This window comes from Aethina tumida, chromosome 1 (genome assembly GCF_024364675.1).
Source record: "Aethina tumida isolate Nest 87 chromosome 1, icAetTumi1.1, whole genome shotgun sequence".
In the NCBI taxonomy this organism is placed as follows: domain Eukaryota; kingdom Metazoa; phylum Arthropoda; class Insecta; order Coleoptera; family Nitidulidae; genus Aethina; species Aethina tumida.
Genome location: NC_065435.1, coordinates 75,865,968 through 75,893,136, shown reverse-complemented (window position 1 = coordinate 75,893,136; position 27,169 = coordinate 75,865,968). Strand labels below are relative to the sequence as shown.

General features: G+C 32.6%; 1 protein-coding gene across 1 annotated transcript in view; it reads right to left on the bottom strand.

Annotated features, from left to right (window-relative positions):
• The window catches only part of LOC109594640 (monocarboxylate transporter 2-like), a 99,956-nt gene extending 77,123 nt beyond the window's left edge, over positions 1 to 22,833 (bottom strand). Inside the window, exon 1 of the mRNA XM_049961137.1 lies at positions 22,701 to 22,833. The gene's annotated coding sequence lies outside the window, so the exon portion shown is untranslated. The remainder of the gene's footprint in view (positions 1 to 22,700) is intronic.
• Positions 22,834 to 27,169: the final 4,336 nt, after the last annotated feature.

The following is a 27,169-nucleotide window of genomic DNA, read 5'->3' as shown; positions in this document are numbered from 1 at the left end:
TTACTCCTAATTGTTACTGCATTCCAAACCATAATGCACTCTGACGTTCAACGGAAAAGTTTAAATTTCAGTGTTCTCGACGTAGACGTCTAATCCATCCACGATCATCAAGTGCCTACAGACAACAAGGGGTTTTACTGCTACACACCACCGGATGTAATTCTTGTACCCAGTAAATTCGTTCATTATACTATTCCAACATGCGAACTAGATGAAGAAGGATGAGAGATTCTATGTATTTAATGTATGTATGTATGTTAACATTCTACGACACACCACTTCCATCCAAATTTTTAATGCAGAACGTATTGTGGACAATCTATATCTGAGAGACAACATTCGCAAGCGTTCTTCTTCTCATTCAGTGGTACTTTTAGGATATTCTAATCGGTGTTGCGCTCATGACAACCTCCTTCAGATCAATTGGACCTTCATCTTAACACCGTTGATCTACTCATACCTCGGCCTAACCGATGGGATAAATTCCTCAATGATAGTCCTCCCTCAATATACTTTAAATTACGAAAATGCTCATGCCGTCAAATTCTTAGCAATTTTGAACGTAACAGGTTCATTCTACCATCTTCTAATATTTTGGACTCTGGTATATTAATTTCTATGATTTTGCTCAGTTAATTTTTTATGTATTGAACTATTATTTAAGCTCTAGTACTGTTTGAAAAAGAGAATCTTTTATATATGGTATATCTAATATGATCAATATACTAAAGCAATCCTTAAACTGCACCTCGGTAATTTTTTTTTATTCCAGAGACTTCTTTATAGCTCAAACGACGACGACAAAAAGTATTTCTTTTCTATTCACCTTAATGTATTTATTATAAAAAAATAGTAGGATTGTGTCATCGAACACAGTAAAGAAATGTTTGGAAAATATTAGTTTAGTCAATAGAAATTGAATATCCACTTACAGAAGATGACCCTGATAGAAGGAATGAGTCAAATGTTTGCCCATTTAAATAAGGAACCGTTATACTTACCTTCGTTTCAGTGATTAATGTCCTTTTTAAAATGAAGCTCTAAACAGATAACAGGTGGGCTGAAAAGTAACCACCTTGACCACCAAAATGCGCTGCTATCGCGAAAAAGATTATGAAGTCTTATAGCATATTCATATTTAGGCCGACATGTCAAATTTCAGCGCGATACAGCCCTTAGTTTTGTTTTGACAGCTGATTTTCGGTTACGTGTTTGGCATCATGATTTTCGTTCTCTCATATAATATTATTTTTTGAGAGATAAAACGGTGAAAGAAACAAAAGAAAACTTGGATAAATATTATAGGGCTAATGGTCCTTCAGATTACACCGGGAAATATTGGTTTCGAAAGTTTCATGGTGGCCGAAAACTCCGATGGGATTGTCATGGCATACTCTTCGTGGACTACCTCGAAAAAAGAAAAACCATCAACAGCGATTATTACTGCGCATTACTGGAGCGATTGAAGTCCGAAATTGCTGCGAAACGGCTTCACATGAAGCAAAAAAAAAATTGTTTTTGCAAGACAATGCGCCGGCACACAAGAGCATCGATTTAAGGCTCCAATTGTTGCCCCATCCATCTTATTCGTCAGATTTAGCTCCATCGGACTATTATCTCTTCCCAAACCTGAATAGATGGCTCATCAATAAAAAATTCAGCTCGCGGAGGGGTATTTTGCAGACCTCCCCAAAAAATATTTTTTTAATTCTCGGACAAGATCAAAAAGTTGAAAAATCGCTGGAATAAGTATATCGGTCTAAAGCACGTCCTACAAGATAACTATATTGAATAATAAAATCAAATTCTACAAAAAAAAAAAAATATTTATTCTGAACGTTTCATAAAAATGTGTTGCATTTTTTTTAAAAAAACCAGTATACCTTACTTTTTCCGCTAATGGGATCCAAACTATTATTCAGCAAAAGAGGATATTTAAAATAATTTAATTATTATTAAAAATCACTTTCATATAATTTTACTCGAAAAATTGTTTTAAATAAATTTTATTTAATAAAATCAAACATTTGATCACCTGTAAGTGAGTTATTGTTACCTTTTGAATAAAGTAAATTTGTTTAAATTATAATTGTTTTTGTAACATAACTTCATTATTTAAGCATGTCCCGCTAGTTACGAAACATACCTGAACATTGCGAGTCGCGTAAAATATAAATTAGTGACAGTAACATTTTAATATGTCATAACTCTCTTTGGGAGAGGTTTGTCCGCCGGAAAAACCGCACATGCATCCAATTGACCGAACGTAATTGCACAGATAGTCCGAACGTCGTCCCTCATCCCGGGACTCACGTTCGCAGATAACTTTATGCACGCGGTTTCGGCGAAAACGCGATAAGATCTGGTCGCAAATTTCGAATGCAAACGCGTAAAGAATAAACGAAATTTCGAGTTCGGACCGTTCCACGTTCGGCGTGTATAAAGTATTCAGATGTGTTCTGTTGCCGTATTGTGAATTTTACGCGTGGCACTTTGAATAAACCGTCGGATTTTATTCAGGTCCGCGCCGAATCCGAAAATATGACCTGTATAAATCATCGTGGCGCGCAATAAAAATCATATACATGTAAAGTGGTTCTATGTACTATCGCGTTCATAAGTGGTCTGCCACTTTCCTGACGTCAGGCCGTAAACGGTCACATTCTGTATTACCGTGCACTACCGTCTCGGCAGTGCCGACTCCCCACCACATCGTAAGATGCGATTCCTAAATGTGTTGTCAATTGAATGCGAACCTTTGTACAGCGAACATGAATTTAAACGAGGAAAAACGCCTTAAAATCGTCTTTTTAAATCAACAAGGAAAGAATATTTCTGAAATAGCTAGAGAGCTAAATATTTCGGTAAGAACTAAAATTGGGAGAATATGTTTATGTCCCCAGTGTTGTATATCTTTGTTGAAATCAAAGTTTGGGTGCGTTTTTTTTTGTTTTTCGGTTTGGTACAACAATTTTATTTTTATTATTTATTTTTTAAGGAACTGTATATGTAGCGGAGGAAGAGAGCCTCTACATATAGTTCAGGGATAAACTGCATGATATTTTTAAAAAGATCTCGAGTTTAGTGAATTTTATATGTAGCGAAGGAAGAGAATCTCTATATATAATTTAATGTTTTAGGTTTTTCATTATAATATAACATTTGTTATCAAGTGTTTTAATTTTAAAAATTTATATTGCAAATGAATGTTCCATACAATATAATAAATACAATTTTGTGATTATAAAATGAATTGTGAACTGGGAAACATTATGGCCGTTCTGCAAACCGACTTTCTGGGGTCTGAGATAGTTTAGATTTAGGAACGAGTGCTCGTTTTAGTTTAACTACGTATTGGTTTTCGAATCGAAACGCGACATGAATTTTGTGAATTATATATCATATATTAATTTCAAATTATGTATCAACAACAATGTTGTAGATTCGTAGTTAGTTTCTTATATTCAATTTTAATAATGCGATATAAAAAAGACAAAAAGAAACACTTGTTTACTTCGCGTCTAATATATACAGCAGTAACGTTCCGAATACAAAATGCACATATACACATAAATATTATAATTATAATAAAAATTAAGTAGTATATAATTTAGTAATTCCATTTATTTATTTATTTTTTTCAAATATCTATATATTTGTATAATATTACGTACAGAATCTCAAACAATTTAAATAAACGTTTTCTTGAAGAACACTCTGATGAGCCACTGGTAGATAAATTTGGCCACCGAGATCCCCTCAACTCCTTTGGACTACATTTTGTTTGGACATTTATAGAAACAGATTACAAATCATGGATGAGTTATAAGATACAATAACAAATAATGTTCAAATAAACGAAAAACAAGAGTGAGGATCTTTTTGAACAAACCAAAGTGTCATTCTTGAATTCATGTATCCAAATTCTGTTAATGTATGTTATATTATTAATAACTATTGTTATTTTATTCTTTTAATTTTAATCTACATAAAAAAATTAAGAACAAAATTGTCCATAAAATAAAGTTTTTAAAAAATAACTGTGTGTATTATTTCATAACATTTGAAATGTTTTAATATGCACTATTTTATATATCGTAAATACTTGGTTTTGTTATGAAAATAGTTAATTTTTATTTCTTGTATGTAATCTTTTAAATATTTTTAAAATATATCACATTAGCTCAAATACTAATTTAAATCATTTTTAAAAATATTTATTTAGTAAAAAATCAAAATAATATTAATTAAGATTAATTTAATATTTGTTATTTAAATAATCGTTTTAAATATTGTAGTTATCATTACAATTTCAACAAAACACAACAAATATTTTCTGAATAACTAATGTTTACAAAATTAGTTCATAATTTGCCGTGATCCAATCCTTACAACCCTGTTTATAGTGTAGCATGTTGTTTTGTAAAATCGATACCCCTTTTACCGTGTTAAAACTTATTCAGATTCAGTTTTTAATTTTTACGCGGACCGAAATAATAGACTGTAACAGAATGTGACGGTCGAGGTCAAGCGCTTCGGAAAGTGGCAGACCACTTATGAACGCGATAGTACGACGTCTTAAATTGTCAATAAAAATTTTATCGGGGAAGCGTTAAGGCGAAACTCCACCGCAAAACGCACAACAATCCATCCCGTGGGGGCAGTTCTGTTATTTTTTTTATTAGCGTAATTCGACCGGTAGTTTTAGGTCCGTCGTTCGCACTTCCAACTCCGCGTGCATGAAATATCGTTTTTGTCCCGCGTGCGTTCACTTTGTTATTGTGTGCGTACGAATTTCGTGTTTATGGTTTTGCCACTGGGAAGGACGTTTTTGCCATCAGATCATTAATTTTAAAACATTTTATTGTCCTATACTGCATTATGTTCTAATTAACGCTTGGCTCTAAGGAATAAACCAGTCAAAAACATGTCAAGTAACAAAAACAACAAGAGATGGCACCAACATCAACTATTAACAGTAGACAACATCTACAGCATGCACTAGTAGTTGCCTGATTACTGCAACTTGAAAACTTAAAAGTCAGCAACAAATAAACAAAAATTCAAAGAAAGTTTTTAACGCAATTCATCTCGACCGTTCGACACACTCCAATTACTCATTTCTGAACAGCCATTATTTATAATCGGGTGGCGGAAACCAGCAGCAAAGCAAATATCGGACGAGCCGTGCGGAAAAACTGTGTAATTGCAGTGAAAAGCAAAAACAGGGATGTCGCCGCTGCGTTGGCCGACTTGCATTGCTTTTTATTTCGTCCATCGATTAATTTCTGAAACGATACATCGTGTTATTCGATTGATTTTTTGCCGCGTTGTACAACATACAATTGGCCGTGATGATCGAACAGATAAGTTTAATTAATTTCGTTAATGGACAAGCCGATTAGTTTTTTGATACGGCCGCACTGAAAATTGATTATAAACTTTTCCTTGGAACATGTCCCACAGAGGGACGCCGTGTATTGTACGTCACTTTGTTAAATTAATGCCCCGAGATCCTTAGGAAACATTGATTTACACAAACAATGTGTTTAGGATACAAATTGCCGGATCACGGGAGCAAATTACCAAAACAAACATGCCCTGATTAAATAAACTTATCTATATTAGTTACCGGAAGTGGGAACAGATACCACGTTGTATATCGCAAGGAACTCTATCTGGATAATATACAAAAAAAGTCGCTAGATGGAACCATCAGGCGTTAACAAAATTAGGCAACTATAATTACTGTTGTCAGTTATTTACAAAACAGTGTAACACAAGAACAGAGCCGTTGATTAATCACATTTATTGCTCACAAATTTTGACCTCCCAAGTGTTAACTGTATTGTATTGTGTCTGAATCTGCGTCACAGGAAATCGTAAAAAACCACGAAAGATCATCTTAATTGCCTCCTCGTTGTTTCCAATAAATCCACCATTCACAACGGCGTCAATAACCCCGGTGTGACTAATTCACTGGTACTATTGTTGTTTCGAGAGCAAGAACGATAAGTATCTGAGGCATCTACGCGAGCGTGTGTGTTGGTCGTCAAACATAAGGCTACCGGGCGGCAATTATACAAGTTGTAAGTCATCGTCATGGGCGGGACCTCGGACCCCATACAATGGCGAAAGAATGTTTTCGGTAGCCGCCGAGAAATATTTTTATAATAATCGTGCACGTGAAAAGATTGCTCCAAATTGTTCCTATTCAATAAATAGTTTAAAAACCAATTTCGTGTTGGAAAAGTTTCTTGATTAAATATTAATATAATTATTAAATCCGTTCTTTATGCGACCGCAAAATTGCGTCGCTTCGCATAAAACATGTCCGAGACAGTTTACTAACTAATTTAGCCTTCAGTCCTTTTTCCTTTATTAACCCACGCACCACAATGAGGGTGCACGTGTTATACAACTTTGCTTAACTTATTAACGCCGAATTTTAATACACTTTGACAATATCAATGTGCGTTTCACGGGGCACAATCGGAATATAAAGATATAATATGGTTACGGTGAACATAAAAATAATTGGAACGTTCAGGCCCACGTTTGTACAAGAAAGTTTTTATTGACGCTGTAAATTAAACCTTTTGAACCGTTTTGATATGCGATAAGCTAATTAAGTTATGCTGAAGTAAATTGTATTATTAGTTGCCTAGCTTAACCGATTTTTTTGCGCTCCCTTTTACGTTAATTAAATCACGTTCTCTTTACATTTGCTGCATTTACGCTTAAAAATTGTAAACGTAATTGGTTTACACTGCGAGCAAATTAAAAGTTTGTCGGACTAATTTCACGTGGTCCGCAGGTTGCGGCCACTTTTGAAATTACACATAGATAATATATTGTATTTATTAGTTTTGACTTGTATCATTGAACTGATTTCCTGAACTACGTTAAAAATGCAATGCATAACTCGATTGCAGAAGTACAGTTGTGATAGCGCCATTTTAGTAGAAATATTTAAAATTCCAGATCCACGTACAGAAAACTATTTATTCATTTATGATGTGACTTTTTTAGATCGTGCTCGAGGGAACTGGTTGATTATCAGGCGCATTAATTTGTGACGATTTTTCGTTGGGTATACATCAAACCGCAACAAAATTTTATTAAAACAAACAACGCTACGTAATTTATGATTATGAAATTTAATTATTTATTGGGACTGCGCAGTTTTTAACGGCTTTAAACAGGAAACTGTTTTTCAATGAAATAAATATTAATTTTATGGGTTGTTCGCATTTGCTACAAACGGTATATTTGCGCAACAGCCACTATTTTATTTTACATTAAATTATTAAAATAGAGTGTTTACAAAATTGTATAAATCTGGCCCAATTATCAACACAATACACAACAAAATTTGTGGTAGTTTTAACATTAATTGACCAACAACTTCAACGATTTAATCATTAAAAAATATTACTATTGTTAAAAAACACCTTTTGAATTAAAATTATGTACTCATAAATTTCAATAAGACGCTCCACAACAAAAATCTTTAATCCAGTGCGTTCCTTTTTACGGGCACTAAATTGAGTCATTTCGAACATAAAGAAATTTCGATTAAGCCGAACACAATGGCACGTAAAAATATTTTTGATACAGCCTCACACAATAATGAGCTTTATTATAATAATCATTGTGTTATATTTAACGATTTTTTTTTTTTTTTTTTTTTGATGCAGCAGATTAATTTTACTGACGGACACGTTCTGCCCTTCAGTTATATTAAAGGGTTATTTTATTTCAACATTGTCAATATAAATAACGTTTTAATTTTCTTTATCTCGTGTCTCTGAAATAACTTCGTTTGGGGGCGCGTTTAAATAAATATGCCCTTCAAGGAAGTCGCTTCAAGAAAAACGCGGGTTTTAGCTTGACAATGTGCCAAGTAATGAATATAAATTTTCTTGTAAAGCTGTTCATAACCGAATTTATTTAAAATAATACACGCAACGGTGATCATAGGCGACCGAATAATTTGTTTGTTTTTTAAACAACAATTTGTAAAGTTTCTATTTCTGTCCGGTCGTTATTTATGTTTCCCCATTTCCTCAATTTAAAATTTAATCTCGAATTTACCTTTTTTTAATATCTAGAAGCTTAAAATATCCAATTAGTCGGTTAGATCCACTCACGTTATAAATGATATTATTACTGTGCTCATCTTTTCGAGAGTGACAGGTGCTTATTATTCCGAAGAAAAAAACCCGATGTATTTCTATTATGACGCTGTCAGGCACATTTAGAATTTGAAATTATACTAATATCATTTTAATTCGATATCATTAAATAGTGAAAGTGCATCATTTCGGCATGAGATTTTAGCGAAGTATAATTACAATAATAACGATTGCATATGATAAAAAAACTTGATTAGAATGTGTATGGAGGTAATTACACTGATCAACGAAAAAGTGGAGCAGTTTCGTGTAATCGATGTGTGTTTTTTATTTATTTCGGGTGTTCCCTTGTGGAGTTTTATTTATTTAATTACAGTCTTGTAAACTTTTATACACTTGTATCGGCGAATTAATTTATTTATCACATTTGATTTATTGAAGTATCGATTAATTGCTGATTAAATTAAATTGGTTTTAGATAATGAATTATGATAATTATGTTATTATAGATGTTTGAATTAGATAGATTCAAATAATAATTGACACTTCTTAATTGATTTTTTTATATTTTATATGTATTTTGTTTATCTTTAATATTCTTGAGCATTCATTTATATTCAAATTTTCAAATACAGTTGTGGCCAAAATAATGGGAGTGCAGAATTAAAACGTTATATTTTAACTTTTATAAATATTAATTAAATATACAGTGGCGGAAAAAAGTATGAAATATTTATTTACTTGTTACGAATGTAACTTTCCTTAATTTGCTGCAAATCTGAATAAATTTAATTTACTGCCAGGTCGGTTCATTAATCACAATAATCATTATTTTCACAGGTTTTTACTTTTTTTGAATAAGAAATCAATTTTTTCTGGAAAAAAGTATGGAATATTTAATTAATATTCATAAAAAATTAACAATAACTAAAATGTAAAGTTAAGTTATGAACAAAATCAGACCTCTGAAGATGCCCCTCTGAAATAATTCCGACAAACGTCGACCTATAAACCCGAATAAATATAGATACGGAATAACTTAATATTTTAATATTTTGTAGCGTAACCTTTGGTTTCTATCACTGCTTGGCATCTTTTAAGCATAGAATCTACCAATCTCTGCAATGTGTCATCAGGAATTTGTTGCCACTGCTCCTATATGGTTTGAGAAACTTCTTGTTTGCTTTTGATTTTTTTTTTGTTCAGATGCGGCGGTTTAGTACTTCCCATAGTTGTTCAACAGGACTTAGATCGGGGGACTGAGACGACCATTCAAGCACAGTTAAGTGATTCATTAGAAACCACTCTCTAATAATTTTAGACGTGTCTTTGGAATCGTTGTCTTATTGAAATATCCAACGAAGTGGCAATTCTTCCTCGACAAATGGAAACTTGGTGTTTCCAGTATCCACCAGTCTCTGCAATGTGTCAACAGGAATTTGTTGCCACTGCTCCTATATGGTTTGAAGAACTTTTTGTTTGCTTTTGATTTTTTTTTTTTTTTGTTCAGATGCGATGGTTTAATACTTCCCAAAGAGCTCAATAAGACTTAGATCAAATATAAACATGGTGTTTTCCATACTGGAATATGACCCTGTATTGAAAACGACCCATTTTACCCTCCACTTGAATCAAGGGTTCAACTTTGTATCGATAAAAACATCCCCAAACCATAATGCTTCTGCCACCATGTTTAACCATAGCAATTTAGTATTTAATATGGTATCGTTGCCCCTCTGGCCGTCTCACAAATGTTCCACCATCCGACTCAAACAAATTAAGTTAACTTTCGCCACTCCAAAAGACTGTGTTGCATTTTTCCTGAGTCTATGGTAAGTGGGATTTTGCAAATGCTAGACAGGACGCTCTGATTTCCTTTGATAGCAGTGACTGCAACGCAGTCATGTAATCCCGCATCAATAAGACAATTTCTCACTGTTCTACTACTAACATCTAGATTAAATTGTGTCGAATATTCCTCCGTGATTTCTCTTGATGTTTTGCGGGGATCTTTTATAATTTGTTCTCTCTTGGGAGTCGATTTCCAACACTACCTTGAATGCGGAATTACACAAAATCTTCAAAACACCACAGATGGGCGACAATACTAGTAAACCAGACGGTAGATACAAACTAACGTATTTGTTTGACAGCAGTACAACAGATATGAAAAACCACACAGGATAAAAATTCAGTTGTTAAAAATATTCCATACTTTTTTCCACCACAGTATATTCAAAACTTAAACAGAAACATTATTCGTTAATGAAATTAATTCACAGTACTCTTTGCATCTACCCACAATATTTGTTTATTAGGCGTATTTTTAACAACAACTCTTTTAAATATTACCAAAGGTGTACTATGGGGGACTTAGGTCTGAAGATTGCGACGGCAGTTAACATATCAATTTTATTTTTTACGAACCACTGCTTCATCATCTGGACTGTGTGTTTTGGATCATTACTTTAAAGGTATATTCATTTCGGCATAAAGAATCATAATTGTTCTCAATATTTCCATATAAATTCTTTATATTTTCTTCATCTAATATAATGTTTCTCAAATTTTTGTTTCGTCACTATATATGTACCATATACCAATATATGCGATTCTAGTTTACCTTAAAATTAGATTTAGTAAATTTCAATCGATATTGTATATTTTCTGATGATTCCTCCGTGTAGATTCAACTTTTCCAACAATCTTCTTATGGTTCTAGTACTGATTTTTCATAGTTGGCGATGTAATAAACAGATCTTTTAGTGCTTCTCTTCCAAAGAATTTATGGATTCAATGGCTCATATTTCTGAGTCGACTTATGGTTTCTTGTGGTTTATTTAAGTGGTGTTCCTTTAAAATGTTAGCAGTGACACACTCCATTTGCATTAAATGTATAAGTTTTCTTTAGATTTCGCAATGGAAGAATTATGTGTCTTTCTTCCAAAGTACAATGTCTCGCTCGAGTCATGTTTGCTCCAATAAATTATAGTGATATATAAAAGTAATTTGTAATAAATATGTGTAACAAATTGAGACAACAAAATAAATTATTTTTATGTCTATAAAATTTTTCACAATTGACTGAAACTGTTAAAGCACTACCATGAATAATTAAAATACCTATACTAAATTGAATTTGTTAAATATTCATAATATAATTAACATAAATTGATAATATTATATAAAATATATAAACACAATATTTTATTTTAAACAGATATTTTTTTAAAATTATACTGTATATTTCTATTATTTTGTCCATAACTGTTGTACACATACTGCGTGGCCTATTTTAAAGTGGGATACCCACATAAAATTTGTAAAAAATGAAAATATGTGCTTATAGACAAAATGTAACGTTTTGGGTCCAAAACCAAAACCTACAGGGTAATTTTTTAGACATAAAAATTAAAGAAATAATACTAGCAAATTTTTTATAGAAAATCTAAATCTAAACAACTGGATTAAACACTAAAATGGGTATATACCAAAAAAAATGTGCTTTTTCATAATACTGTGGAAAAATTAATAATGAAATTCTTTTTATCAATTTATTTTATAAATACTAAATAAATCTCAACATAGGAAAAATAACATGCAAAAAATATATTTGTTTTTTTGAAAATAATTACCACAAAATAAATCTTTTTCAACAAAACTACTAATCAGTATTTCTTCCATTGGCATGTGTGTATGTATGACTGCAGGCAATATGGCATGCTGTCTATTATGTTAAACGGTCAAGCTGGGCTTGCGGAATTGCGTCGCATTCTTTACGAGTAGCGTCTTTAGTTCTCGCACTGCAATCAGGGGATTGTTTCGCTTTTTGACGCATGTTTTTAAAATGTCCCGGTCATAATCAATGATGTTCATGTCAATGCCTTCTTCTACAAAATTTCGAGCTGATGTTGTTCGATGCGGAGACGCGTTCCATAAAAAAATAAAATTTGTCATCCACAGCACCTTCTCTCACCAACTCTTCCTTCCAAATCCAGTACTATAATACTCCCACCTTCATATGGGGCACGCGATTGAGCTATTTCTAGTAGGGCTTGCCGTCCTGAAACTAAACTAACATTCGGCGTGAATAAGAAACACAACCAATTTTTGCTTCAACAGATAACATCACGTTATTCCATTTAGAACCATGGTCTACAATTTCTTGAGTCCATTGCAACTTTGGAATTTCGTGTTGATAGGTTAATTAAGGAATGTTTATAGGTCTTCGATATAAATTTACCACATTTAATTTGTCTATTATTGTTTGTCGTGAAATATGCAGTCCTCTAAACCCAGCAATCTCCTTGAATACACCACTCGTAGATTTCAAAGGATTTCTTTGAGCTATCTTTGTTATGTACCGATCTTGTGCTGCTGTTGTACAACGATTTCTACCACTTCCGGGACGATCCTTCAAGTCATTTGCCTCATACAATTTTTTTATTAATTTTCGATACGGCACATTGAATAAAGGCGACCGACAATCACTTTGAACAAAGCCCTGTTATAACAAAAGCAATTACTCTTGATCTGCTTGTAAGCATTTTAAATGGCTCGAATAAAACTCCAACATTCAGCGAAATGTGAAATAAAAATATATGCAAAACAAAACAAATTTTTTCAGTTTAATTTAAAAAAGGTATAGAATATGTCAATAACACTTTTCAAACTATTCTAGGCGAAGTTAACTTATTTATACGTATTTCAAACTTTTGGACATGTGTGTACATATAGATGCAGTCCTCTTAACATTTTTTTATAATTCGATTTTAGCTAATAATAGCTTAAAAGATATACAATATAACATCGTGCCATAAAAAATGTTTTCTATTTCAACCGGAAGCGTTATTATATTATTATTATTAATATTATTAATCTTTCAAAATAAATGTATACCAAATATTTAAAATTATTATTAAACTGAGTAAAATCATATTTTTATTGTGGAATTATGCGTTCTTACAAACAAAACAAAACTAAACCTTGGGTATAAAAGTGAAAAACGCCTGATAATTAAATAATTTCTATTATTAATTTTAAATTAATTTTTATCCCATTTTTTTAAAATGTTTTTAAAAGTAAATATACTAGAACAGACAAAAATTAATTTGTGCATAATATTGGCATTTAATTCTATAATTCTGTAACCAATAGAAGTATCTATGTATCCGTTTTGAAAGATGCTAAATTCAATGATTTTTTTTTTCATAAAAATGATCCAACTAATGAAGGCATACATAGCATTTTTAGCGGTTATTTTTTGAACAATTATTCATTAAAATCGGGTTAAAAATATAAATTTACAAGAGTGTTTCAATCCTAAATATGTCACACTGTATAAAAACCTGTACACTGGAGTATTCTTTTGAAGTTACACAATACATGATTTGGACAAGTTAACTTAACCGAACCTAACTCAACCTAACTTAATTGAGCACAACCTAGTCTAAGTTAACCTAATATAATATCAATAAATCCTAAAATTTATTTTCCCAATTAACTAGTTGCTATATTAACATAGCATTAATATAATTTAATGCTGTCAATGAAACGCATACACGCAGTAATAGATTTCGGACGATTAATTATTATTATCCGACAACCCTTTACAACATCAGTTCCTAGATATATCCGATTTATGATAAATATTCGATCTGTTGGAAATTCGCGGATGGCGGACGATTCGAAAAATAATAAGCGAATCGGGATGCGAGTCACGTCCGGCTTGTTTTATGCGATTACTTTGATGGCAAGTCGACGTGTAGTTTAAATTATGTTCAGCGGTAGATTCTGCCGCTGTGACATTATTTGTCCGAAGGCAAAAAAAGATTAACGGATTTTCAGTCGGTAATTAAGCAGTTTCGATACATAAAATCCGGTAATTATACGACGGCACGTCTAAATCTGTTTTTAATATCTGGGCCGTAATTATTTAATTATAATGTTATCGTCCGTTGATGGGGAAACAATTTCAGTCATAACGAGGCAATTTTTTGCAGGAAACTGCTAGGGGAAGTAGAAAAACTAGACGCTTGGAGTCAATAAGAAATCAAAAACCACTACGGACAATTTTATTTTGCACTCAAGTTCGGAGATGGTTTCACGAAAACAGTGAAAAGTTTATAACTAAAACGCCTAGAGAGCCATAGCAAAATAAGCTGATGATACAATCTAGTAAACTTCATAATAACCAGTTGAATGTAGCAGCATCTCGTAAGGGCGTGAGTGAAATCACCCTCCATGCCACACTTTACCCAATTTTCTGGGAGACTGTGATGGCATGTTTACGTCCCGTATCCGCGAATGCGTTGAAGACATCCCCTCGGTAATTAATAATTTATAAAGTTTACGGGCGAGCTGAAAGAGGCCCGTAATTGTTTTAGGAAAGGCTCGCGCACCGCAATAGTTCCTTTTAACGCAGGGGGTGCGTGATTTATTCAAAACGTGCACGGTGGTAAACTAAATGTTAAACAGGAAGCGGATGAATAAGAAAAAACGGTCGTTCTGGTACTAATTGAAATGTAAGTGCGACTGTAATTTGTGGACGGAACGCCCTTCGAAATCGAGCCAAGGTTGCGGGGACGTGGGCGGTTGCCGTGCTTGAATCGAGGACTACTTCAAAAAGACAGAACCGCCTCGCTTTTCTTTCTTTACTTTGCCTTCCACTACAAATACGGGGGAGACCCAAATCCAGAGGTTCGGTCCGGATTTACTTCCGGATATCGATTGTCCTTATTATGTATGTTTTGGTTTTCGTCAGACTCATGAAAAATGACTTATACCTATACATTTCAAAAATATTCAACGGTTTATTATTTAATAGCGAGTTTATGACTAGATGGCGACATTGTTGGTGTTGTAATATTAGGCAACCCATTAAACAAATATATTTTTTACAGGTAATGCGAGTCAGAAAAAATTACTATACAGTTTAAGTTTCTGTAGGAGATTTTCCCATTTTACGTTTTTACGACGTGTGAAAACCCAAATAGCGTTGGCGAATGTGGAAGTCATGTTTTGGCATAACACGACTTCGTCGCATAAAATCGACGATTGGAGTGCTAATATTTGCTCCGGGAGCGGCAGAACTAAGTGTTTATTATGCAGATGAAAATGGCATTAGAGAGCAACTCGATTGAAACTTGAAACTTCACCAGATATTTTCCGTCGCCGTAAATTCCACAAAACCATCGAACACGAATTTCATTCCCGGGAAAAATATGGGGGATGTATAAAAAAATAATTGGGACAATTAACCTATCCATTTCTATTCTCCACCCAATACATTACAATAGATGTTCCATTAGAAGGGTCCTGCGTTTTATGCGGAGACATCTTAAGGCAATAGTCGTAACATCACTTCGGATCCCTTTTAGAATAAAATCGGAGTCGCTAAACACTTCCCGTCCTCCGGCATCGTTTCCCCATCCTAGAATTTTTATAGCCCGACCGAAAAAAAAGGGATAGACAAAAAGGGAAATCGATTGGTTAAATACGCGGCTAATTGACGGAGTGCTGTTCCTGTTTCGGCGCTGCGAATTTGCTCGGCAAATGTTTGATTTCGCTTTTCCGAGATGAGTTTTAGCATTACTGACAAAGTGTGTTTTTGCTGGAGGTCACAAATAAAATTTAGCTCTTGTACGGATGTGGAATTTATTATTATCTGAGGACGGATTCAATTTAATTTAAATCCTGGTATCTGCATGTTTATGATTCGCACTAAATCTCCAGGAATTGCCTCCTGCCACGTTGTCTCTAAGGCGGGTAAATACCGGAAAGGTTTCCGGCCCACACGGTTAATTACATTACTCTGGTATTCACATGTTGTTTATTTTCTGCAATGCGGTCACAAGACCTTTAAAGTGCTCCGAAATAGATCATTTATCAGCCTTTAAAACTGAATTTCGCACTAGTAAAAGCATGTACCGTTAATACAATCAATTCATCATACAAAGTGCCAGTTGCATTCTGCCAAAGTTGGCTCGATATGGCCGAACAAAGAAACAATATAATCAGGTTGGCAACTGAATCTGCGAGGCTATAAATAAAATACTGACATCGGGATTAATTCAATTAATGTTTATTTATAAAAAACGTGTCGGGAATGTACGAGACATGTCGTTTGTTGTTTGTTTTGAGTTTTATCTGATCGTAAGACATGACTGAATGAAGATCATTATATGTAAATTGGGATTAAACGTGGCCATGTCCATTGAAACGTTGAAGACAGAAACAAGACATAAATCAGCCATTTTTTTTCAGTCTTTTGTAAGTATTTATTTATATAATACATCCAATTTGGTTTTGTTTGACGATGATAAATATCAAGTTGGCTGACAAGAGAATGTGACTGAACCATTTATAGATATAGGCTGGTATTTTATTAATATAAAAATTATAGGAGTAAACACAAAAAACGACGTAATGTTGCAGGACGTTCGCGCACTCGACTTACATGATTATCTTTTTTATTAAAACTATTAAATTGATCAATTTAAACCACTAAATCATCTGTTATGCCTAATATCAAACAAGATGGCGTCACAACATTCTTATTGTAATTAGGCAACCCAGTGCACTAAGTTATTTTTAATTATTAAATAACAAAAGACACCTTGCGGTCGAAACTTCTGTAAAGTAAAAGTAACTACTTATATACATTAAACTTTACCCATATGAAGTAGTTTAGTAAGGTCATATTCCATACTGCACACACAAGACGGAAACAAAACATAAATTAGTAAGTATTTATTTATAAGGTGGAATTGGTTTTGGTTTAACGATAATGAATATCATTCTTGCTAACAAGAGAAATTTTCTCTCTCATTAATATAAAAATTTACGAAATAAACAAAAAAGAGGTAATATAGCAGGATGTTCTCACAATCTACTTAAGTGGTTATCTCTTTTATTAAAACCATTAAATTGATTTAATTTAAATCACTACCCTCCTTTTGTTCTTAGTATCGTTTGGACAAGACGAAATAATACATGTATTGCAAACAGACAATCTAGTGTGCAAAGTTATTATTAATTACACTAGTTTAAATTAAAATTGTAAATAAATATATGTAATTTCAAAATTATCTTTTGAGACCATTTACTACAACAGTATTAATTGCTTTTAGAGACTATTTTTAATATTTGATACTACAAAAGAAATTAAATTGAATAGAAACCTTAATTTCTCCATATTTTTTTACACTTCTATATAATGATCATTGCTTGTCTTTGTAGATAGTAGACCAAGCTAAGAACTTTATGCACGTCCAATTTGTTGCAACATGTTCTCAAAACCTACTTATATGATTATCTCTTATATTAAAACCATTAAATTGAACAATTTAAATCATTAATACTGTGTTGTTTTTAATGTCACAAAAAGATGGCGACACGACATATTTGTTGTAATTAGGCAACCAGGTGTACTAAATAATTTTAAGTTATTAAGTAAAATATAATATTTTATTGTGGCCAAAACTTAGAGAACTAGCGGTAACTACACATATGCATTAAACTTTACCGCATATAAAACCAGAAAAGCGTCTTTTAGTAAAATGTGGTGTCATGTATTCCATGTTGCACTCGCAATCCCCCTTTACAATTATTATCTCCATCACAAAACAAGGTTTTTACTGTATTCACATGCCATTACTCCCTAAATTTTAGTGCAGTTACATCCTGAATAATAGTGCAATTCGCCAAATGGACGCGTAACGTTCGCATCGAAAACAACAAAAATCGTCTGTACAACATGAAAATCAGCCAATTAAACGCGCAGCAAAAACCGAACGTTTTTCGTCAAGTTCATTAGGGATAACTGGTTCGCGGGAATCGGGTGTGATGTTTTCATAACGCCAATCAGCAGAACGTGCAACCGGAATTGCAGCAGATATTAAAACAGAGCCAATTATCGAGAACTGTGCTAGCAGCTTCCGTATCTGCACACGATGGAAGGTCTATCGGGGGAAAATGATGGAAATATTGGACGAACAAATCGAGATTTCAAGTAGCGACGCTTAATTGGTGTCCCGTTGTTCTACCCGTGGGTCAGATGTTAAAATTGGAAGGCCTGTTTACTCTTAATTTCATGGTAATTGGGTTTTTACAACGGACAATGCATTTAACGGAAGCGGAACAACTGCACGCGAATATTTGGGGAAAAAGGAGTAATAAATTATTGACAAGAACAGATTATACAGCAGCTTGTGATTTATTAAAACTTCAATTATCAATCAACTTGCTGCAGCGAAATTAAAACACGTTCCTGCATTTTTCAACAATATTTTTTTCTTTCGTCTTCCAGTCTGTTTGATTAACTACTTTTAATTTTAAACTAGGGCTGTTTAATAACCTAAAATCTGCATTACTTGTCTATATTTTCACGAAGTGAATATATTTACATCACACTTTATGTAAATCAATTCGAGCTGCATAAATTTACGAGGGACAACAGTCAACATCCGTTATCCCACAGGGAAAATTCGAATGGCATCCAATGGTTAATTCAGGTAGTTGCGAAAACTATTTCCTAAGATCCACCAACCAAATGATTTATTGCTTCGGACATCTTACGTAGTGATGAAGAATTTTAGCACAACTATTCAATCAAAGTTTACACGATGCGATATTGGTGTATCATCCAGAAAATCAAATTAATGCGGATCATTTCTGTTTATGAGCTCGCGACTTAATGAATCCGTGTCCGGGAGATCGAGAAGTCGACGTAATCTAATTAATCTCCGTTAAAGAATCTGTATTCGAGGCGCCCGTTTTTTCTTACGAACGTCGACAGGTGGGTGAGGGTCGACCCACCGACCTAATCGGGACTTATTAAACGTTGGGGAGGGACAAACGGGATTCGCGGATAGGGCGGCAAGTTTTAATGAACCGGGTTGAAATTTATTCGGAGACATCAAAAAAGTCCGGCTTTAATCAACGATACTCGTGAAAAAATCCACCTCGCAGGAGATTGTAATTTGTGTGTGTTTTTTTTTTTTGTCGTACGCTTGATTTTTCATTATGGAATTTTGTGCGTTGCTTGCTCGGGCAAATATTTAAATACAAAAATGGTATATAAGTGGGAAACAATGAACTCGATAAATTCCGGCGTATATTTTCTGGGAGGAGAACCGTTGAACCGTACAAAGCGAGATAAAGAAAATTAAAAATAAATTATTCTCTCTCGAACAACAACTGAGTTGATTAAAGAGCGGATAAGAAGCTGTATAAAATACACACTGTGAACAATTTCATCAATTTTTTTATGCACAAAGGTCCGAAACTTTTAGCGACTACACCGCCAATAATGTTTTAAATGGAAAAGACCCCGATGAAAAGAAATATACTGTTTCCAACGAATATTTTTGTTATTTTGTTGCACCACTATTTTTATTTTATTATAAAAGATACAAAAAGTTATCAATCAAATTTGTAAAAGTATTTATCATTTTTTTACATTATAAAACAATTTATTGGGTTGGAACACTGAAGTTAAAAATCAAGTTAGCCAAATGTAATGTGTTCTGGGTACAGAAAATTATTAGACTTAATTTGATTTAATATTCAATAAAATGTGATTTTAAAAATGTTTATGTTAAATTTACTCTTGTAACTTTCGTTACAGGACATCCTCTTGGCTCTAAAATATTATTCCAGCATAAATGATTATTTTGTAACACCTTAACTACGTCACATAAATCATTAATAAGTATTGCAAAGCCAGGATATCCCTCTAAGGTGCCCCAACTTTTAAAGTCCGGTTTCTTGACAAGACTATCTCTTCCCACTATCACTCCCACACCTTAACGTTCCAGATTGTCTAGCAATATCCTGTGAACCTAACAGCTTGGATAAATCTAGAAACAAACCCATTGCCTTTCTATTGACCTATAAGCAAATACCTTAAGTCTTGAAAATATATAAATATAATATAATAAAAATAAATATAATATAATAAAAATATCGAAAAGGTTGAACGGACAAAAAACGATAATTCCCCACTTAACAAGGATCTTTTAAATGTTAGTCTTACTAAAACAACTTTAAGTTGTTCGGGAAACTCTCCATATCATAGAATGTTGTTCACTAGAGATTAATCCAGTTCATGCTTGTTGGAATATCATCAATATGACTACTCAACAGTGGAAAATATTAAAAGCTTCTGTGACATTTGTCGACTACGGACACATTGAATTTCTTTTAACATTTTACGAACGAAGGATTTGACCGATTTTCTGTATAATCTACCACATCCAATACATTGTTAATTAAATATTTATTAAAATTTTTAATAACTTCGTATCAACTACCACAAACTTCTTTTCACCCCTTTTTACATTCAAGCCATTTATTTCTTTAACCACATTTCTATTCATTAATGTTTTTTAGAATATTAAAAGGGCTTTGTCACACAATTGCTTAGAAATTTCTCTGCAGTTTTCATCAAATTTACAAAGAGTATATAGCATGTCAAATTCACCCTTGTATTTTTTAATTATCAGATTAATTTTATTTTTTAAACTCCTTTTAAACTAATAGAACACGATTATTTTAAAATTTGGAAACTTTTCAGCGATTAATAAGCATCATTTAAGTTTGTTCAGAACTAAAAATATTAAGTTCTATTAACAAAATTATCAACAAGTTTTCCAAGTTTTCCACGACGACCTAAATTGTTAATTCAAACATTAAATATTGTCTAATTTCAGAGAGTGGTTTAACAATTCCCTTTAAGCAATTAATTAACTCCCAAGGTTCAAGCCCAAATTTAAAATGAATGAAACGAAAACACTACACGACTAATAACTTATTCGTCGTCTGTCCGCTTTTACTTTATTTGTGCAGACATTTAAATAATAAACGGTTGCATACAATCATTCTTATTCCAGTTCACCTAAACGTAACTTTATTTTCCGTCCCAATTTGCATTTAAATCAGTTTCACTGAAACATTTAAATAAACCAATCGCAGTGGACGGTACTGAAACCGAAACAAATCGAAAGATTAATGTTGCATTGTGGCGTCCAATCTAAAATTTTAATTGCGCTAAATTGAAATTAACTATTAAGATGATTAACTGGCACGGTTATAATTGATTCTGGGCGGCCGAAAATTTCGGTAAAAATGCATCCATCACATTTAATAATTATTGTCGGTCGGTGTCATGCATTTGAAGTTCTCACCTGCTTGAAAAAAAAAATGACACGGGGCGCGTTTAATCCGATTTGCATATATGGAAATAGCTAATGCCTGTGAGTGGTTTTAATTATTAATGTGCCGCAAAAGAGCTAATAAAAAGTTTAATTATCTTCGTCGAAAAATCTAAAAATCACGCTCGCAATCTGATAGTAACGTGCCAAATTAAAAAAAAAAACCCAGATTCTTTGATCCCGAAAAAACTTTGTTTGGCATATTTGGTTGTTGAATTACAACATACATGTGTTACTGTTTCGTTGGATTATAATTTTGTTTTTTATTCGGCGGTATTTTTAACTCCGGTCGATTTATGAATGCGAACCGTATTTTTAAACGGTTTTGGCACGCGCTCATTGGGCTCGTGAAATTTTTTTAAATGGGGTTTGATAAGTCGGACACAATAGATATATTACTTCCTGAAATAAGTGACCCATTAACAAATTCTATAAATATTGTGTAGGTTTGTCAACATTTGTTGTCATTAGTGGTGTGTAGATAAAAATATGAATTAGTGGCAATGTTTACACCGTTAGGTGTAGCAAATTCATCGAATTTTTATTTTAAATTAAAATCATGGAAAACACGTTTATTTTACTTTTAAATTTAATCGGCTCAATAATTTTTTGATGTTTGTTAATATAAATTCTTATGATCTGAAATATGCAAATATAAAATACCATGAAATAATATGAAATACATTTATAAACAAAATATTATTACAAAATTAATATGAAAATAATATAAGTATTTATAAAATTATAATAAACTGAATATGTAAAATTTCAAAAATATTAGATAATAATAAAATATATTCTACAGAATAAAATAGTTGGTAAAACTTTAATTTAATAATTAAATTTCAAAGTCAAATTAATAATATTAATAAATTAAAAAAATAGTAAAGTATTGAATATTCATATCTTAGTCAGTTTTTAAAAACATAAAATTGTCTATAATAATCTTCTGAACTTCGAAGAAACATGTAACAGAAAACTTATTTATAGAGACATAAAGTGATATTTATAGAAAAATCAATAAAAATGTACCATAATTAAGAGATAATTACTACAAAATGATAACAATTAAGATTAAGAACATTTATTACATCGTTTGTTGCTTTGACATATTTATAATAAATATATTTTGTTATGCGAATTAAGATATATGGAATAATGGTTTATTAATTAATTGTTTAATATACAATAACATAATAATTTTAATATAATTATTTATTTAATTAATCTAACAATAAAAAAATTAAAAAACAAAATTTAATTAATTAAAATTTAATATAACATATTTTTGAATAATAAAAAAGTAAAAAACAATAAATTTTCATTTGTTTAACATATAACGATTTACCTTAACTAATCAATCCATCTTCAAATAATCATCAATCGCCGCACATAAAACAACAAAAATGAAGGAAACCAAAAACAAACTCGACTTTAACGTAAATGAAAAACTGCAGAATATTAAACACGACACACGTGTCCGGAGTGTCGGAGATGAGAGGACGAGAGCACGCGCCGCAAGCATCCGCGGCGGCCACCTACAGCGACGGACGTCGGACCATCACTGGAGCTCGGGCTCCTGACAGCAGCCCGAATCGGGGCGCCGCCACTTCGCATCCTCCGCACAAGATCCGACGCGTTGAGGACGAAAACCAAGAGATATTTTGCAAAAATGTTCGAAAAACCACTTGGCTTCCGTCACAAGTCAACGTTTATAATTCATTGCTCATAGTACACATGTATAACGAACAATCTAATTGAAAAATTATTTGCGTTGTTTTTATTTTGGCTATATAATTTATGTAAAAAACAGGATATTGTAATTTTTTAAATTTAATCAGTTAGTCTATAATTATACAACTAAATAATCATTTCATCCTACAATCAATCAATTTATCCTATTCATGTTCAAGATTCAAATTCAGTAACGTCGAAACGTTTAAATTAATACGCATCAAACTTTGTTCGGTAAGGAATTAATATCGATTCACACTTAATGTTTACCCTTCAGGACATGAAATCATTGAGTGAAATTAATTACAGGAACTATTGCTGTTCGAAGATGCTTTAAAATCGGTTTGTTATGAATTTCCTGCTAGTTGATAATACTAACTCCCATCACTAATAAGAAATTTAAAACTTAAAAAATATGTCTTAAATAGCTTTTTGTAAGAAATATTCAATTTACATGTTTTATTAATTCAAAACAAACATCGTCCGAAATCTAAAAATGAAACGGGCATTTTTTAAGATTAATGTTCTCATTGTATTTTCTTGCACTTGAGTAATGCCTTTACGTCGGTATTTAGAATGGCGATAAATTTACTGAAATAGCTCGCGGAAAAAAAATAGAGGCATAATAACGTCAACATACGCGACATCTGCTGCTTGTATTAAATCTCGGATTTTAATTTATGCTTTTTTTTTGCAGAAAATTAAAAATATCGCGTCCGCGACGATTCCCGAAAGTTCACGTTGCCGAAAGTTACGTGTCCATTAGTTTAATTAAGTTGTGCCATACAATTTACTGCTTAATAATTTAATGAATAATAAAGTTAATCCAAAACAAGAAACCCAATTATGAAACGGTGAACTCGAAACTGGAAAAAGTCCATTCGTGACCGATAAACAACAAACAACACTAACAATATATCTTCGGTTGCCGGGTAGTAATTTAATTTAAAATCCTGCAGCTCGGTAGTGTCCCGTCAAGGATCGGTCCTTCGCGCGAATATTCCGCCTCCTTTTGTCAATTCAATTTTCCCATCCGGAAATGAATCGTAAATAATGGTTTGGCTGGGAAAACACCATAAACAACCGTGTCGGAGTGTTTTTCTACTAGATGTTCGATCGCATTTGTAAAATGTATTGTTACAATGTTATCGAAAATTAAATCCCGATTCAAATGATTTTACGACGCGAATATCTGCACGAAGTTTTCGCGAACTTTGCAACTTACAAAGTAGCGAACAATATTGCGAAACTTCTATTCATGAACTTTAATATAAGATGTGCATTTTTAATGCCTATATATGTAAATAACTTGCTGTAAAACACACGACGAACTTATGTAAATAATCTTTGTGTAACGAAATAAATAATGAATGGAAAACTAAATTTTGCACAGAAACAGTTTCGAGGAAGGAACATTATCATCATCACGTCGTTGTGCATCTGAGACATCTGAGAATTGTTCATTGTTCCTATCTCGAGCCAGTTTAGTTTGAAATTTACAGGGGTTAATTGTACGTAAAGTGGCGGAGTGGCTCTTATCTTTACGCCGATGCATTACCCAAAAAATACGGCCTCAGAAAACGTCTAACGTAAACTTACGCGAATTATTTTTTGTTCACATTAGTGCGGTATATGATGCATTGTTGCGGGACGCATTTACTAATAAAAAAAACAGTGTTTGATTTCAATTAATTCGCGGAATCCGTTCGGTTAATTATTCGTGTTTTATTGGAATTGCTGTGTGGCGTCGAAATTAACACAGCGGTTATTTACATTTTAATTGGAATATTTTCAACGCTTAATTACATTATTAAAATAGTTCAACTGCAGAAATGTTCCGGGTATTTATCTAAATAAGTCATTTTATTAGGTTTTGCGTTGGATTCCATCGCGACTTGGAGTTCCTGAACTGGCAAAACGGGTATTTTTTTGATGAAAATTGAAATTAAAATGTTTTACGATGCAATAAACTTGAGATTTAATCCGTCTCGTAGGTGGATATTATTCATACGGAACAATTAAAATTTTAATAGGAACCTTAATTGCTTTATTTATTTAAATTTATTTTTGTAAATCATAATATTAATTATATAACACAATAATATATTTTACTTTATTGTAGTTTGTATTCAAAGGTAATCACAAAATGACAGTCAGTATAATACTAAATTTCAACTTCAATAATCTTTAGTTTTATACTCTATCAGATTTCAAATTTTGAATGTGACTTAAAATTATAATAAAAGTTTCTTGTTCACATATAAATTTATTTCCGAACGTACACATTTATGCAACATAAATATAGGCAACCCAGATTATACCTCAATTGAAGACCTGAATACTAGAGACTACAGTATTCAGTCTTAATAAATCATAATACAATCTGTTCAACACATAAACAAATTTTCAAAATTTCAACTACTTCAAATTTATTGAATTTTACTTAAATCAATTTCTTAAATATATTTTGAAAAGGTTAAATTTGATAACATTTTTGAAAAGTTCAAAATATTATTTGAAAGTGAAGCTATATTTTATAATTAAGACCAGACAAATAGAATGATAAAAACCATATTTCGGGTTTTTTCGTTGTTTTTGCACAAAAATTATTAATGATGCGTTTCATTATTCAAAATAAATTAATTTCTTCTGTGACTCGCTACTACCACCTAAAAGAAACAGGCTGAAGAAACGAGATTCTGCATAATACGTTTCTGTTGTTAAGACGGACAGTTATTTAATATCAATTGTACCTCACATCGGTTTCACAGCTAGTTTTCAAAAACCAATCACAAAGACTTACATCATGAAAGAGAATAACGTACCATCGATTATTTTTAAAATAAAAAAGTTTCTATTAATTTTGAATTCTCTTTCTACATTGCTTTTAAAAAGTGTGTAGATGTGTTTACAAGAGGTTTATGTAAATTAACAAAACAGCTTAAACTATCGTCGTTTCGCTAGAACGAAACTATCAATCTCATTTTCGTTTTAATTTTCGTATGTTATCATTATGCTACACCAATTTAGAAACTCTTACTTACATCACTTTCCCGAATGTTACAACGGTACTACTCGACTGGTAATTACATCAGAAGACAGAGCAGACATCGTGCTATAACTCTTACCCAGGATTTTTTTCGGGCTTTTCCACTTTAAGATACAAAAACGTTATAATCGCAAGTATAAAATGTAGATGTTCGAATAAGTATTGAATTAATTTGACAACGTTTTTGGGAAGATAATTTACAATAGCCAAGGTTTTTTTATTTTTTTTTTTTTTAGTTGAACAAAGAGGGGTAAGTCTTATAAAAGACTAAAAACCCCTCTCCGGGCACCGATCCGAAGATCATAGACAAATGGGTCACACATATGAGAGCTTATATATGAATGGAAAAGAGCATATATGCAGGACATATATGGGTGTGCTGGCTAAGATGTCAGACCCGTGTCAACTGAGTCCGGAAGAGCAAGACCAATCTGAGGAAAATCCAAGATCTTCCTGGTGAAGGATTGGACATGAGGGGTTGGATACGTTAGCTTTCCATTGCCACTGGTTTGTGGAGTGGTACTGAGCCCCAGGAGCACGACAAGGTGGATCCATCCTGGGGAATAGCCTAGGATATACCCAGTGCAACTTATTAAATAGCACCTTATTAGGCGGAGGCACACTTATGGTGTGTAAGGGCATTTCGTTAATAGCAAGTGTCGACTCACTTGTGTTAAATAGTAGCAACCTTAATACTGAGGGTTTGACATTCTGTAAGAATTTGTCGTGCTATATGCTCATTGTATAGGCCCAAATGCGCGATATTCCTCAACAAAACACTACTCATCTCTTCTAAACTTATTTCGCTTCCGTTGGAATTGATACTATGGCCAGGCCAGCCTGCACTGCAAATTTGACGTCATTGAACATATCCGAGATGATTTGAATATGACCGGACAACGTGAAGCTGTAATTCAAAATAGAGGTGGTAATACTCAATATTAAATAAAATTCATTAATATATATAAAAATCGAGGTTTATTGATTTTTCATTTTTAAAATTAAATTATTTTTATGTTTTCTTTGGTATCATT